An 18,102-nucleotide genomic window follows, 5' to 3' on the forward strand; every position below is an offset into this window, starting at 1 on the left:
TGAAAACAACTTTACCAAACCCAACATTTTGAACAGTAGTGTATGCAAGGAAGACAAAGTTCACAGATCGCAGTTCTTTAAGAAAATATTTCAATAACACCGTCATTGCCGTTTAGCAGATCAACTGAAATCAACAGCAGTCTTTCTTTAATGTTTAAACTATCATCTTAAAAAAGTATGGTAAGAAGAACATCCACTGAAATTGTACAAAAAGTATAGGTTGTAAAGGTCTGAAAGTCTCTTTACATCCCGAGAGCAATCACTAAGTCAAGTGGTCTAAATGTATTAAAATGTATTTATATCATTTGTGGAAGGAATAGGACCATAAAATCACAGTGTCATGTTGCACAAATTAGAAGGTAATATATGGCTGTGTTTGGGTGAAAGTGTGCTTGGCTGTGTAATTCTGTGTTGTTCTTAGTTTGTCTGTCTCAGAGTTGGGAAACTGATTAAGCCCAGGCACGCACACACTTTTAGATACACTACTTGCGGTTTACAAGTTATAATGAAAGATGGATGTCAGAGGGGCTTGGAGGAGATGAAACCTGCTGAATATTAAAATCCCTTCTAATTAAAGAGTAAGAGTATTAGTGTGTTTGCGTGTGTGTCAAACAGTGAAGATAATGGAGGACCCGTTGATGAGAAGTGTTTCACATTCCTGCAGAGGTAATGAGGCGGCACAGATGATACACACACACACACACACACCTCTCAAAACCAACATGTTGCTAAAGTGGAAGGAAATAAAGGTCAATATGTCTAAAGCAATACAGCACAACTAATGTTAGGCAGACTATAAAATGTGAAAGGTGTTTGCTGTAATAACCTTTCAGATTTACAGAGAAACTGCTTAATGGTACTTATATTATCATGTATGTTTTGACACACCTGCCTGTGGTCAGACTACGTTCTTGAAAATTAGTACAAGGTGCATTTGTTATTAGAAATTTAGTCACGTTCTGCAGACAAATGAAAGTAGTACAACATTTGAAAGAATAATTAATCCAAAAATGAATTTTTTTTATCCTTTACTCTGTTACAAAACTGTATGCATTTCTTTCTTCGGTTGAACCCAAAATAAGATATTTTGAAGAATGTTGACTTTCATAGAATATAAAAAAATGGAACTGGAAGTCACTGGGGACAAGCAATAGTTTGATCCACACAATATTCTTCTTCAAAAAAATAAAAATAAATATTAATATATATATAAATTGTAGTTGTTTTCAACAGAGGAAAGAATCTCATACAGGTTTGAAAGAACTAGAGGGTAAATGAATGATGACAAATAATGTAAATCTAATAATCTAATAATCCAAAAATGATTTACATTTCTAATAATGAATATATATATATATATATATATATATATATATATATATATATATATATATATATATATATATATATATATATTATATATATTGTGTGTGTGTGTGTGTGTGTGTGGGTGGGTGTGTGTGTGTGTGTGTGTGTGAGTGAGTGTGTGTTTATGTGGTTTATGAGCAGTGTTGGGGAGTAACTAGTTACATGTAACGGCGTTACGTAATTTAATTACAAAATTAATGTAACTGTAATTAGTTACAGTTACTAAGAAAAAATGAGTAATTAAATTACAGTTACTTATGAAATTTTTAACGATTACAAAGGGGATTACATTTGAATATTTACACACATCCACATACAGATTTAACTGATTTCTTTCCCAAATTGCACTGACTTTTCTGAGACATACCGCCCTAATAATTTCCGGGATGCGGAAATACAGTCTGGTTCGTAGAATCCAGTCATAAAAACGGAATGCCTAACGCGGACGGAATATGCCACATTTTGGATGACTAAATCAAAAGTAGGTCAGTTCACTTGAATCAAAACATGACATCGACTAGTGTCTGTGAATATTAAGCCCCAAAAATGCAATATATGACTCCTGCACGTTCTGCGTGTCTGTGGAAATCAGGCGCGGACTGGACACCGGGAGAACCGGGACAATTCCCGGTGGCCTGGCAGCCGATTTAGCCCGCTATTTTAATATCATTATTGTATAATTGCCTTCCGAATGTACTAAAGCGATCATTTGCGAATCCGCCGTTTGATAATTAAATCTCGAATAAATCAGGAAGTGTTAGTCATGACTCGCGCGCTCTCCGCGCCTCCGCCAAACGGTTTGGATCAGACTCAGAGTAATCAATGCGAGAGAGAGAGAGAGAGAGAGAGAGAGAGAGAGAGACAGAGAGAGAGAGAGAGAGAGAGAGAGAGAGAGAGAGAGAGAGAGAGAGAGAGAGAGAGAGAGAGAGAGAGAGAGAGAGAGAGAGAGAGAGAGAGAGAGAGAGAGAGAGAGAGAGAGAGAGAGAGAGAGAGACGCACAGCTGGAGCAGAGAAGCAGAACTACTGTTCAGGGTTTCAGGTCAGTTTCATCTGTAAAGATGCTTTTTTTTCTTTGTTTTTTAATTTAATTAATCAAGCAGCAGCACGTTGCTCATCAGTCATCACTCAAAATACTATAAAGGACATCATTATTATCAGTTGTAATGTTACAGTAGTAATTTAGCTGAAAACCAATCAGATTTTTTTTATAGGTTTAGGGGGAGCTACGGACAGACAACAACACAACCCTTACGAAAATTAACGTTTTAATATATTTCTATAAATCCAGAGAAAAAAGTTAATATTGTTTAACTGTGGTAACCAAAAATTTAAAATGATTTTACAAATTGAGTTATTTAAAAATAAATACAAATCCATTTGCAAAAAACAAAACAAAAAAAAAGGTTATTGTATATAGGCTAAAAAAAGCATGGTCAATTTTTGTAAGGAAAACATGACTCGTGTACAGTATTAGGATTTTTCTATAAAGATATTGTAGTATTGTAGAGTATTGTATTGTAAAGTATAGTTTTGTTCAATCTTGAGTATTAATGTCATGAGAGAGATGGATAACAGGGCAAAATAAAGAGACTGAAGAGAAAAATGGAAGTGAAGGTGCAGTTCAGGAGAGAACTTTTAATTATTTAGCATGTCCCCAAATTAAAGATTTAAACCTTTTTTATGTCAGGTCCATACAAAAAATAGTTTTGTCCGTGAATTTGTTTGTATGAGTTTGAATTTTCCAGTCTGAATTATTTTCCCAGTCCGCCCCTCCTGTAAATTAATGGCAAAGACATGGTTTCATTTACTACACATAGGCCTACTGAAGCTCGCAGTGTTTTCAACCTCTGCCGCCTCAATATAGGAGTACACGAGCACATAAACAATTTCTAGAACTGCTCTGTGTCACTTCATGTGCATTTTACTTATTTTGAGAAAACTATCATCATATCAGACAGCAGTTTAAAAAAAACACCAATGTTTCAGGAGTTTATTACACAGAATACGTCACATGCTTATTAGATAACTGTATTTGAGTTGATGTATATGCTTTTATTCATTATTCTTTAATTTTCACAAATTTAGAAAGTAATCAAAAAGTACTCAAAAGTAATTAGTTACATTACTTTAATAAAGTAATTGAAAAAGTTACACTACTATTACATTTTAAACAGGGTAACTTGTAATCTGTAACCTATTACATTTCCAAAGTAACCTTCCCAACACTGTTTATGAGGACACAAATTTATATAATGACATAGTTACAATATTATGAGAAGGGGATTTAAAAGGAAAAATATCAGTGTCCCCGTAATTCAAAATGCTTATAAATCATTTAGAATGAGTGTTTTTATTGTTGTTGTTGTTATTTTTTGTTGTTGTTGTTATTTTTTGTTGTTGTTTTTGTTTTGTTTTTATCTTAAAATGCACAAAGTTTTCTGTGTGAGGTATTTTAGGTGTAGGTGATAGAAAATATGGTTTGTACATATAAAAACCATTACACCCATGGAGAGTCCCCATACAGTACACCATAAAACCAACGTGTGTATGTATGTATTTTACTTACTTTTTAGAACACTGTTACTCTAATATCAAAATTCATTGATATATTTGTATAAATAAGGGTTTTGGATTGTTTTCTCTTGCAAATGGTGTTTGATTGCATATTTCTCCCCTGATTCAGACAAGATGACTTCACAAAAGAAAGCTATATTATGTACATAACACTCATATATTAGCTGTGTTTTTCTCTCGCTTTCTCTCTTTTTCTTTGTTTTTTTTATTTTTTATTTTTTATTTTTTTTTTTACAACAAACAGCTTTTCTCTACATTGATGTACATTTACATTACATATACATTTAGTCATTTTGCAGATGCTTTTATCCAAAGCGATAACTTGGGGATACATAAAGAAATTCTTCTTAAAGAGGCAAATAGACGCAGGAAGTGCAAGACATTTGTCAAATAACTACAAGCTAGAAGAAGAAGGAATAAATAGATAATAATTTTTTTTTTTTTTACGTTGAAGCCAAGTAGTTTCGGAAGAGATGAGTTTTCAGCTGTTGCTTGAAAATCGTCAGGAATTCAGCATTCCGAATAGGGGTGGGAAGATCATTCCACCAGCCAGGAATGGTGAACGAGAATGTTCTGGAAAGTGATTTTGAACCTCTCTGTGATGGTACAATGGGGCATCACTCACTAGCGGATCTCAAACTTCTGGAGGGGATGTAGATTCATAATACTAAGTGGAAATAGAGGGGTGCTGAGTCGGTGGCTGTTCTTTATGCAAACATCAATGCCTTGAACTTGATGCCAGCCACAACCAAATTAAAGACCAGTCTTTAAAGACCAGTTGTGCCGCTGCATTCTGAATCATTTGTAGAGGTTTGATTGTGCTTGATGGAAGTCCAGCCAGAAGAGCATTGCAGTAGTCCAGACTAGAAATGACAAGGGCCTGGACAAGAAGTTGTGCAGCATGCTCCGTTAGAAAGAGCCTGATTTTCTGATGTTGTGCAATGCAAACCTGGAAGATCGAGCAGTCTTTGCAATGTGGTCTTTGAAGTGCAGCGGGTTATCAAAGATTACACCAAAATTTCTGACTGAAGTGGAATTTGTAGAAGAGCCTACCTGGATGGAGAAATCATACTGTAGAGTTGGAGTTGCAGGGAAGACAGGTTTGCCAGGTTTTGCTGTAAGCTATATTCTTTCATCCATGCAGAGACGTCTGCCAGGCAGCTTGAGATCCATGCAGCTACCATTGGATCATCTGGTTGAAATGAAAGATAGAGCTGTGTGTCATCAGCATAACAATGGTAGGAGAATCCATGTGCCTGTATGACGGGACCCAGTGATGTCGTATATATGGAGAAGAGGAGGGGTCCAACAATTGATCCCTGAGGAACCCCAGTGACAAGTGATGCTCTGTAATGTAGTGGTGTGGATTACTTCTGGATTATTGTGATGTTTTTTATCAGCTGTTTGGACTCTCATTCTGACGGCACCCATTCACTGAGGATCCACTGCTGAGCAAGTGATGTAATGCTACATTTCTCCAAATCTGTTCCAAAACAAAATCGTCTACACCTTGAATGGCCTGAGAGTGAGTACATTTTCAGCATTTATAGATGAACTATTCCTTTAAATGATACCACAACACATCCAGCAAGTTATCAAAAGCTTTTTAAATAGTTATGTTTGTCTACTTGAACACTAAAAAATACAAAACATTTATCAAAACATAAAAAAACAGTTACAGATGGAAAAAGAGTGGTAAAGACTTGTTTTATTTATTCCCTAAATTGTTTATTATATAATAAAATATATAATAATTATATATTATATAATTATCTAAGTTTGTCAGATTGAGTGTCAACATGAAGCGGAGGTGTGATGAGAAATCATATAGACTGCAAATGCATTGGTATCCAGTATCTGGTCCCTTTGAGATATGTGTCTTGCTCGAATGACAGTACTTGGAACAAATGGGCTAAGTCTGCAGTTTAGGCACTGAAGTGGTGTTTTACACTGACAGGTTCTCCTTAAAACAGCACAACTGACGAAGGCTTGTTTGAATTTGTAACCCTATATCAGTCCGAACCATTTATAAAAAAAAAGGAAGGAAGAAAGAAAGAAATCGATTCTCAAAAAAAAAAAATGCTGGTTTGTGCAAAACAACATGCCACTCAATATCAGAAACAGCATAACATCTTGTTACCAAGATGGCGGCGCGTCCACACGCAGCGGCTTCTCTCTGTCCCGACAGAACGGTCTTTTCGTGTTTTATGTCTTATGTCTTTTATGTGAGTCGCAGTGTTTTTGTACGTCGTCATCGCATCGACCTGTCTGTAAGCGCACATACAGTCGCGAGTTTCTGCTCAATGTCGGCAGAACCGCATTTTTACAGTTAAACTCCGCACAAGCGGAACAGCTACGGGATCTCGGTCTGCTACGGAGGCCTTCACCATCAGCGACCCCCACTACTGCATCTCGCCCACAGCGGAGGCGCCACAAGCGTTGTGAGAGGAAGGAGAAGAGGGGGAAATGCGGAGGTATCCAGGCTAGGCTAACGGCTAACCCACACAAGCCATCTATCCCCACCATCGTACTGGCTAACGTACGCTCGTTGGACAATAAACTGGACTACATTCGATTACTACTCTCAACTCAGAGGACTGTAAGAGACTGTTGTGTTTTTGTGTTCACGGAAACATGGCTCAGCAACAGCGTTCTAGACGGCGCTATTCAGCTCGACCAGCTGACGTGCTATCGAGTGGACATAGCTCTCGTCGCGCGAGGAAAAACCCACGGTGGCAGGCTTTATGTTTACATCAATGACGCGTGGTGCCGCGATACTGTTGTGATCAGCAAACACTGCTCACCCCTGGTGGAGTTTATGATTATTAAGTGCCGGCCGTTCTATCTGCCGAGGGAATATACTACTATACTGCTCATTTCGGTGTACATTCCCCCGTTCAACATTATCAGCAACAGGAACGACGCACTAAATGAACTGTACCAGCACATCAGTGAGCAGCAGACAGAACACCCCGATGCTTTTCTCATCATAGCTGGGGATGGCAACCATGCTGACTTAAAGAGTGTGTTTCCAAAAATACACCAACACATTAACTTTCCAACACGAGGTAATAACATTTTGGACTTTGTTTACACCACACAGAGAGGAGCTTACAAAGCCCTCCCCCTCCCCCACCTCGGAGCCTCAGACCACATCACTGTCATGCTAATGCCTGCATACAGACCACTCATTAAAGTCGCCAAACCAGTACACAAACAGATTAAAGTGTGGCCAGAAGGATCATCAGAGGTTCTTCAAGACTGCTTCAACACAACTGACTGGGACATGTTTAAGCAGGCTGCCACATTCAATACCACCACTGACCTCCAGGAGTACTCAGAGACTGTCACTGCCTACATCAACAAGTGTATTGATGATGTAATGGTCACAAAAACCATCACTGTCCGGGCCAACCAGAAGCCGTGGATGACAGGGGAGGTCTACAGACTTCTGAAGACACTGAACGCTGTCTTCAGAGCTGGAGATGAGGTGGGCCTGAGAACAGCCAGGGCCAACCTGTCCCGCGGCATCAGAGAGACAAAGAGACAGCACTCCAGGAGGATAGCTCATCAATTCAGCGACAGCAGAGACACTAGGAACCTGTGGCAGGGGATACAGACCATTACGGACTACAAGCCCCCACCACAAACCTGTGACAACAACATCTCTCTGCTAAATGAGCTGAACACCTTCTTCGCTCGCTTTGAGCAACAAAACAGCACCACTGCACAGAAGACTCCACCTCCTCCCGGCGACCAGGTGATGATGCTGACCCCAGACAGCGTGAGGAGATCCTTCAGCAGGATCAATGCACGCAAAGCTCCGGGTCCTGACAACATCCCTGGGTGTGTACGGAGAGACTGTGCAGCAGAACTCACTGATGTCTTCAAAGACATTTTCAACATCTCACTGAGTCAGGCTGTTGTTCCCAGATGTTTTAAAACTACCACCATCATCCCAGTTCAGAAGAAGCCATCTCCATCCTGCTTCAATGACTACCTTCCTGTTGCACTTACCCCCATCATCATGAAGTGCTTTGAACTCCTAGTCATGAACCACATCAAGTCTGCCCCCCCTCCCTACCTGGACCCCTTCCAGTTTGCATATCGGTCCAACCGCTCGACCGATGATGCCATCTCCACTACCCTCCACTCAGCACTCACACATCTGGACAAAAAGGACTCATACGTCAGAATGCTGTTCATTGACTTCAGTTCAGCATTCAACACAATCATCCCTCAACAGCTCATTTACAAACTGATCCAACTGGGGCTCAACACTTCGCTGTGCAACTGGCTGTTGGACTTTCTGACTGGAAGACCTCAGGCAGTACGGGTCGGCAGCAACACATCCAGCACCATCACACTGAACACTGGGGTCACCCAAGGATGTGTGCTGAGTCCCCTCCTCTACACTCTACTGACCCATGACTGCACACCTTCACACAACTCCAACCTTTTTATTAAGTTTGCAGATGACACGACTGTGGTGGGTCTCATTAGCAACAAAGATGAGACAAACTACAGGAGCGAGGTGAGCCGCCTGGCCGGGTGGTGCAGTGACAACAATCTCTCTCTGAACGTGGAGAAGACGAAGGAGATTGTTGTAGACTTCAGGAGAGCACACACTCAGCACGTTCCTCTGACCATCAACGGTGCGACTATGGAGAGAGTGAGCAGCACCAAGTTCCTGGGTGTGCACATCACAGAGGACCTCTCCTGGACTGAAAACACAGCAGCACTGGCCAAGAAATCAAATCAGCGTCTCTACTTCCTCCGCAAACTGAGGAGAGCCAGAGCCCCGGCCCCCATCATGTACACCTTCTACAGAGGCACCATCGAGAGCATCCTGTCGAGCTGCATCACTATGTGGTATGGCGCCTGCAACGCGTCTTGCCGAAAGACTCTGCAACGCATAGTGAGAGCAGCTGAGAAGATCATTAGTGTCTCTCTCCCCTCCCTCCAGGACATTTATGGAACCCGTCTCACCCGCAAAGCCCTCTGCATCGCAGGTGATCCCACCCACCCATCACACAGCTTCTTCAGCCTGCTACCATCAGGGAGGAGACTGCGGCGTCTCCAGGCCAGGACCAGCAGACTGAAGGACAGCTTCATCCACCAGGCTGTCAGGAAGCTGAACTCACTCCCGAACTTGCCCCACCTCCCCTCTTCTGCCCCAGGCACCACTGAACTATGAACCCCCCCCCATACCCCCCCCCACTAATATATGCACCAGTCACTTGTGCAGCATTGGTCTGCTCACTAACTCCTTCTCCATGGAACTGACATCATTCCACTACCTCATCAGTCAGTTAAATAAAATAACTGCTCTTGAGCCCTTTGCCACTTTAATCAGACTTAATAAGCTTTTGTTTTTGCACTTAATAATATTTTATCTGCACTGTTGTTCACTTCATTGATTTGCACTCTATCTGCCTTTTGCCTTGCGCTGCTTTATTTAACTTTATTTTGAATTTTATTATGTCTTTTTTAACATTCCCTTATTGTATAGTTGTATCTACATTTTCTATTTTGATCTAGATTTATAGGCTTTAATGTTAATGTTATCTGTGTGCACCGGGGGTCAGAGAGTAACGCAATTTCGATTCTCTGTATGTATGTACTGTACATGTGGAAGAATTGACAATAAAGCATACTTGAACTTGAACTTGAACATTTTATTAAAAGAAACCATGTCAAAAGGGATATCTGTGCATGAAAGACAGATTTGACAGGGGAATAAGAAAGACAAGGAAGGAAAGTCAAGCCAAAGGCTGCGTCATTCATTTTTATTCACCATGTTTCTCGTTTCAAGGCCCCATTCGCCCTCAATCAAAAAGTGAAAAGCACTTGAGTCCTGTGGTGAATTAAAGCTTAGACCCCAGTGACTGGCCTCTTTTGCTTCTTCAGCCTTTGAGTAAAGCAAAGCCCACAGCAGCAGCGATGCACTGCATGAGAATCTGTCCTATGCTGCCACACACTGTGAAGCAAGCATTGAGGAGCAGAAAGTAAGCTGTGTGTTAATCACCACAGAAAGAGCCAGAAACAGTCTGCAGTAGAGGGTTTGCTTGGATGCCAAAGAGTGTGTTTGTTTCACGACCTACTGGAGTTCAAAGATCAAGATTGCGAGCTGTCAGTGCAAATTTGATTCAAGCCTATATATATATATATATAATGGGCATCTTGCTTGCAGCATTTACTTTTTTCCTATCTTTGTTTGATCAATAAATAAACCAATACATTTACACATTTACACACACACACATGCACATACATAAATACATATAAAAAAAGATATAAATAATTGTTCAAAAATACAGTAAAAACAGTAATATTGTAAAATATTACAATTTAAAATAAGTGTTTTATTTTGTTATACGTTTTTAAAATGTAATTTATTCCTGTGAAGCAAAGCTGAATTTTCAGCATCATTACTCCTGAGGGTCACATGATCCTTCAGAAAGCATTCTAATATGCTGATTTGCTGCTCAAGAAACATTTCTGATTATTATTATCAGTGTTGGAAACAGTTATACCATTTAATGTTTTTGTGAAAACCATAACACAAATTTTCAGGTTTTTGTTTTAATAGAAAGCACTTTAAAAACAAACCTTTGTAGCAATGTAAAAGTCTTTACTGTCACTTTTGATCAATTTGATGCATTCTCTCTGAATAAAAGTATCAATTTCTGTAAAAAGAAAAGCAAAGAAAAGAAAAGGGCAAACATGTCCTGTCATGAAAATGCTGTAACAATGAAAAAATAATAAAAAAATAATAAATAAATATATATATAGTTCAGAATATATACTTACATTATCCAGAATGTTTCGAAGAATGTTTAAATCCAGTGAAATAAGCAATTTTAACTAGTGACACGGAGAGTGTCCATTGTGTCATTGTGTCGCCTGCCAATGATGTCATAACTCCTCGATTTCCGGTTTTGTTTTGTTGAAAACATGGAAACACCAAAGACGCTTTAATATGTTGTGTGTTTTAATAGACAGATGACGACCGCACAGAGTAACATTATAACAGAACTTTCAAATGTATCTAGTATGTTAAAACAGCGCTAGTTTACACATATGCACATAGGGCTACACGATTCTGGATAAATTGAGAATCACAATTTTTTTGGTCTCATATAGAGATCACGATTCTCCTACGATTCTGAACTAAATAAAATAATGTGTGACAAAGTGTTATTGCTTCAGTCTATTTAAAAGTGTCTAATTAATCTGAATGAATTATTAAACATTTTAATATACACTTCCAGTCCTGTTACTGTATATTTTTTTTATATATAATTATCTTCTGCTCAAAGAGCCTACATTTATTTTATCCAAAATACAGTAAAAGTAGTAATGTTGTGATACATTTTTACAATTTAAAAAAACTGCTTTATATTTAATATATTTTAAAATGTCATTTATTTCTGTGGTCAGAGTTGTATTTTCAGCATCATTACTCCAGTCTTCAGTGTCGCATGATCCTTCAGAAATCATTCTGATATGCTGATTTGCTGCTAAAGAAACATTTTATTATTATTATTATTATTATTACTACTATTATCATTATCACAAGTATATAAATTAACTCTTATTTTGCAATGATTCTTTAAATTTATCAAGTGTGACAAAGCCATTTATAACAAAATATTTCTATTTCACATAAATTTTGTTCTTCTGAACTTTCTATCAAAGAAACCTGAAAAAAATCCACTCATCTGTTTTCAACATAATAATAAAAAATGTTTTTTGAACAGCAAATCAGAATATTAAAATAATTTCTGAAGGATCATGTGACACTGAAGACTGGAGTAATAATGCTGAAAATACAGCTTTGCATCACAGGAAGAAATGACAGTTTAAAATACATTCAAGAAGAAAACAATTATTTTAAATTGTAAAAAATATTTCAAACTTTTACTGTTTTTGCTGTACTTTGGATCAAATAAATGCAGGTTTGGTGAGCAGAAGAGACTTCTTTAGAAAACATTACACATCTTACCTTGACTGGTAGTGTATATATAATATATTTAATACCCCAATTTTTAATATTAAAATGATGAAAAAGTTGTTTGAATCACTGATTCAACGACTCCTTCCCTCGTTTCATTACTGGATGAATCAGCGTTTTTGAACGATTCTCTTGAATGAAAAATTCACTCATTGAATTCAAATACATTTTTAAGACACTTGTCGCCACCTAGTGGTGAAACAATGCCATCGACACGAACGTTATTTTGAAGCGCAGTACTTTCAAAAGGGGATTTGTTATATTTTGATCGTTACAATACAGACATCAATGTTTATATCTGAACTATAAACTTTATCCCAGTATTTCTGTGATAATATTAATGACTGTAAGACAGAAACAATACTCTGTATTTGAAAAGACGGTTTGTTAAGATGTTTTTTTAACCAAACATGCTAACTGCTCTCTCTGTGACTTTGTCAAAGGTTTAATAGACTCGGGGAATCGTTGTCATTTAGAAATGAGATCGAGAGTGTGTCTGAATCGAGATTGTGATCTTTAAACGATTAATCGTGCAGCTCTATATGCACAACAGGAAGGAGGCGAAGCGGTCGACTGTGGCATAATAAAAGCTCCGCTGCTTTCGAGCCGTACATGCGTCGCGCTTGTTCAGCAGCCTTGTTTCGTTTCGACAGCTTTCAGTCTCACCCTGCTTCAATCTACTATGTAAAAAAAATCATTAACGCGTCCATGAACATGATTTCTGCCCGAGTCCCATCGGATTGCATCAGTAGTGGGGATGAAGACAACAACTCCCATAATCCCACACTCGCCTTTGTTCTGAATATGCGCCCTCTAGCAGCGAAAACTTACATATTGTGCCTTTAACCAAACCATTAAAACTTTTCAATTAACATGGAAGGACAACAAACATTAAGATCATTGTCATTGTCACAAAACAATGTTAATGTCAATGCAGTCAAAATAAACATGCAATTGGAGGTATAAGCAGTTGAGGTTCAAAAACGTTTAGCCCTAATGTGTGTTTTGGAGCTTGAGGATCGTCCAGCGTGTCTTTCTGCTTTCTTCTCTCCCTGTCACTGAATTATACAACTGCAAACAGACCAAATACATGTACAAATGCTGATGATCCACAGTGTCACCACCTGGCTTAATGCTGTTTAATACAAATTTTTGTCCTATCTTTGAGAAAGGAGGATGAGATTATGCAGCACATTACTCATATTAGGAGCGTTTCCCTTTGCTAGTGTTTGCCAGCATCAGACTTTCACTGCAGGTTAATAGAGGTCTCTGTATTACAGCTGCAATTCTGAATATGTTATATACTTCTGAATATAGCTAGCTACACTGCATTATAATAACACCTGTCTTCACAGGCCGGCTATATATCCCTCACAATCCCTGTAAATAATCTCTGATATCGCTTCTCTTAGAGACGTACACAGGTTTACAGTAACCTCCAGAGGATTATGTATCAGATATGATTGACAGGTTTATGACTTCCTGGTGGTAAAGAGGAAATAAGTTTCTCCTCATTTCAGAGATGTATCAAGGTCTGCTGTGAGCGAAGAGAAATGCCAGACATGTTGACTTAATAATCTCAATAATATAAACGTCTTTTTTTGCAGTAGATATTGCAATAGCGGTTTTATCACCAGAGCTCCATTGTAAAACAATTTAATGAAATCTGAGGGTGCTGTGCAATGATGCTGATATCAAAAACGGAGAATGAGGTTTATTTTGTAAGGCGTTAAAATTATTGGTGTTTCTGACTGAGACATACTCATAATGCTGAGACTCTATGGAGGAAACGTGCACTCTTATACATACATATAAAACAAAATATACTGTAAGTTTATGATCTGTTTATGATGGCAATAATGTAGTAAAAGAAGAAGAATCTAGTAACATTCTTTTTTTTTTAAAGCCATTTCCAACAAAAGTCCCCTGTGATATACTATTATATATGACATTAATAATTTTTTTAGCATATAAGAAAGATTTCTGAAGGATCACGTGACACTGAAGACTGGAGTAATGGCAATCACAGGAATAAATTACATTTTGAAATATATTACAACCAGCTATTCAAAATGTTAATAATATTTCACAGTATTCATAATTTTACTGTATTCTTCTTCCAATAAATCCAGGCTTAGTGAGCACAGAAGAACAGAAAAATCTTACCAACCATAAACAGCTGAACAGTAATGAATATTTAAAAATGATACAATTTGTTTGCATTTATCTAACTACATTTACAACCGTCATTTATCAACAACCACAATGTTTTAATGCAATTAATATACAATGTTTATTATACTTTTCACAAAACTTGAATTTTGATTTCACAGCAAATGCAAATGTTGTTTATTCTGAGCTATTATGTGGAAGCTGGTGCTGTGTGGAAGCGTATGCATACACCTGCCATATCAGTGTCAGGATGTCATTATTGATGGACACGGCAGCTGAAAGCACTCATCCTGAAAGCTCATTATCGGGTGTTGACTTCGATGTTCTTTGATGTGACATGCAGCTTCAGTCCACAATAATTATGGCATCAACACTTTGACCTTAACTCCAGAATTGCAGTACTCAAACACTCATGCGATCAGGAGAACTGTCATCTAAGTCCCATTAACCACTGAAAAAGTCTTCACGCTCCTTCACCTTCAGACAGAGAAAAAGAAGTGAGGTGCTGAGTTCAAACGAGTGATGAGAATGGTGCAGAAATCATGAAGGAATAAAAGAATCAAATCTAGAAACACAACTTGCAGCCCTGCAATTTGATTATGGCTACATATACCAAGTTTTAAATGAAATTACTAATTTTAATGAAATGCACCACAAATCATATTAGACTTACTGCCTCGCTCATGAACATTTTCTTTCCACGTATAGGTTAAAGTTATTATTCATGGGAAAGAGCAGGAGCATGTAAGAGGTACGGTGCATTTATCTCAATGACCAATTCTATGCTCAATTTCCAGACTAATGGAACCTTTACACAAGCATGCCAAGGTCTATGTGGTCTGAATCAAACACATTACCCATAATGCACCTGCCCATTATGGATAATAACCACCCACTTTGTGCTAACATAGAGCTCAGCACATGCGTGACAGAATCACTGAAATGTACAATCCTTTTGTGCTCTCTGCAGTGCAAGTCCAGTTCTACCAGTGGAAATAAAGTCAAGGATATGCTACGCTTACTAAACTTCACAGATACAATGTTTCCAATGAATCCAATGTTTTACCACTGTAGTTTAATACACATCATCTCTGAGACTTACCATCAGTGTTTGGGAGTAACTAGCTGACTAAAAGTAGTAATGTTCACTTAAAAAAATCACTTGTTTAATTTCAGAAAGAATCAGTGGGTTTTAAACAAATAATTTCTGTGAATGATTCAATGATTCATTCATAAAAACAGATGCTGTGTTCCAGTGTGCCTACATATACTACGCCTTTGAAGTATGTACTCTTTTGGTGAAGAAAAAGAACACACTTTTGAGTGTAGACAAGCTTTGGGACATACTTTGGGACACATCATATAATTGCACCTTTAACGCTCTGTTGCTCAGTTACCAGCACCCTGTCACTGTAAAGTGGACTGTCAATCATCTTGTCACAGACAACAGACTCCACATTTAATTCAACTTCCTACCGTATTGAAAAAAAAGGAAAGTAGCATGTTAATCTGCTATTATTAACTCTGCTAATATTATTTGTATGATGATGCATTTTAAAGTTAATGGCCAAATTGATGTTTATAAATGTTCACATAGTTGTTGCAGATTAAATATGACACTAATAACCTTATATAAATATTTTTAACCAGGTTAAATGTTGATAATTACTAGGGCTTGCATAGACTAGTCGAGTAGTCGAGTGATTGACTACTTCAACCACTAGTCGGCGCTGTCGGAAACAATCGACTACTCAATCATGCATTAACCAATGCGTACAAAGAGATTGCAAGTACCACGTGAATTTTAGGATTACAATATTGCGTGTAGCTGTAACTTTCTATGACCTTATCTATGTTGCATGTAAAATTAAAATATGTAAATAGGCATGTGCCTAAAGCCGAATTCCTTATTCTGAATGGCACGGATAATGGCTTTAAAAATGAATAACAGACGAGGAATAATTCTGCCTGAATACTCGGCTGAAGCTGACACAGTCTGATGTTTGCTAGATAACAGCTGAGCCAGGGGATCAGTGCAATATTATACAGAGACCTCTAGAGTCACGAGTGTGAAGTGAATCAATGTAAACTTTATGAGTGAAAAGAGCGCAAATCAAACACAGCATTGCTGTTGTCTTTCCGTGCATCTCTCAGAAATCAAAGCTTGGCAAGAATAATATCACCAATAATAATACATCATACACGCTCTATTGTATATATTTAAAAGGCAATGGTTTAAACCTTAGGCTACGATATGATACGAATGAATGGATTGAGCACAGCGTGCTTACCAATCAAACAGCCACACTGCGCGTCTCAGTCGCTCAAAAACCAGTTCGAGAGAGAAAGCAGGCTAATAATCAACTTAGATACAGATCCATTTTCTATTTGGCCTACATGTTTGCATCTTTATCTTTTGCTGGTTTGTGCGGCACACGCACATTTGTTTGGTGAAGTTCACTAAGCATTAAGAATTGCTTAAAGAGTTAATGTAATGAAAATGTGCGCATTGAATTGATTCAGTCATGTTCAAATGATCACTAAACGTTTGTCATGACATCTCTCTGCTTGCATGATAAATATTATTTTAGAAATTAATAATTATTTTAGTTTAACACAGCCTACTTGTTCAGTGATAACAATGAAAAAAAAAAGATAGCCATAACAGTCTTATCAAGTACTGTACGACGTTGTATCCGAATGCAGATGCGAAAAATGTTGTGATTGTTACAGACACAAATACAAATAATGGCTGTTACATGAAAATTTAAAAATGTAATATCATAATAGTTTTGACAATTTAGAAAATTACATTATTTCTTCTGTTATTCCCTCAGGCTACAGCTTCATTGATTTTTCTTTACATCACCTCCTCTTCTCCACTATTTTTCAAAACTTCTGCATTGATTTATTTAACATATGTGGCACTCTCTGTTTTGTCTCTCAGTCTCAAAGCTTTACAACCTAGTAGCTCCTCTCAGTTGCACCCCATTTAAACAGAACAATCATCTTCAACTTCAATCTCACATATAGAGAAACCTTTACTTGAACTAAACGAGGTCTCATCCTTTGACTCTCACCCCATATCTTACAGTAAAACCATTTTTCCCAACCAAGAGTGCATGGAGGTTTTTTAAAAAAAAAAGTCCTTCAGGACTTCAAGTGGTGTAACAACATCCAATCTGCAGGGGCCTTTCATTCAAAATCATTATAAATCTTGAATACTGCCAGAGGAGCGAGTGTGAGGAGCGAGTGTGGGAACATATTATAAAAATCAGGGTCAAGGTTTGTTAGAGTGTGGGACAGTTGGAGGTGAAGTTACAGTGTTCTGGCTCAGTTCTTTTGAGACAGGTCTGAAAGTAAAAGCAGCCTTTCTCTCAGGATACATTCATTCACTTCACTGTGTAATAGAGCTAAAAGGCCCTCCACCGAATATCTCCAGAGGCTGAGACAGATCGAGAGACAGGAGTATAATTGGCCACAAGAATAAGCAGGGATCTGAATTGTGTGGAATTTTTTGTAGTTTCTCATGGGCAAACTCACAAAAGTTTCTGCTTGAGCATCTTTCTCATAGCATTCTGACTATACATCTATATTAAGGAGTTGTTTTTGGAAACAGAACATAATCAAAAGGAATGCGTCTGCTTCTACCTCTCAAAGATATTCAGGTAATTAAACTCAATATTTCCTCTAAATATAAACTTTTTGTTTGGAAAGGATGAGTCTCTCTTTTCCCCAATTCACAGCTCTATCCTTCCTCCTCTGATAATTTTTTCCTTTTTTGCTCCACTTCCCAAGCAAAATATTCCAATCCAATTACAGTCCAATTGGGAGTTGTATTTGAATGGATTAGTTTTAGCTATGCTTTAAGACTTTCAAAGTCCATTGACAGACCACAGACCAAGATGAATTTTGCCTACATAGAGTCCAAGTGAAACTAATTTTTTGGGGGGGGGGGGGGGGGGGGGGGA

Source organism: Carassius carassius, chromosome 37, assembly GCF_963082965.1.
Source record: "Carassius carassius chromosome 37, fCarCar2.1, whole genome shotgun sequence".
Classification (NCBI taxonomy): Eukaryota; Metazoa; Chordata; class Actinopteri; order Cypriniformes; family Cyprinidae; genus Carassius; species Carassius carassius.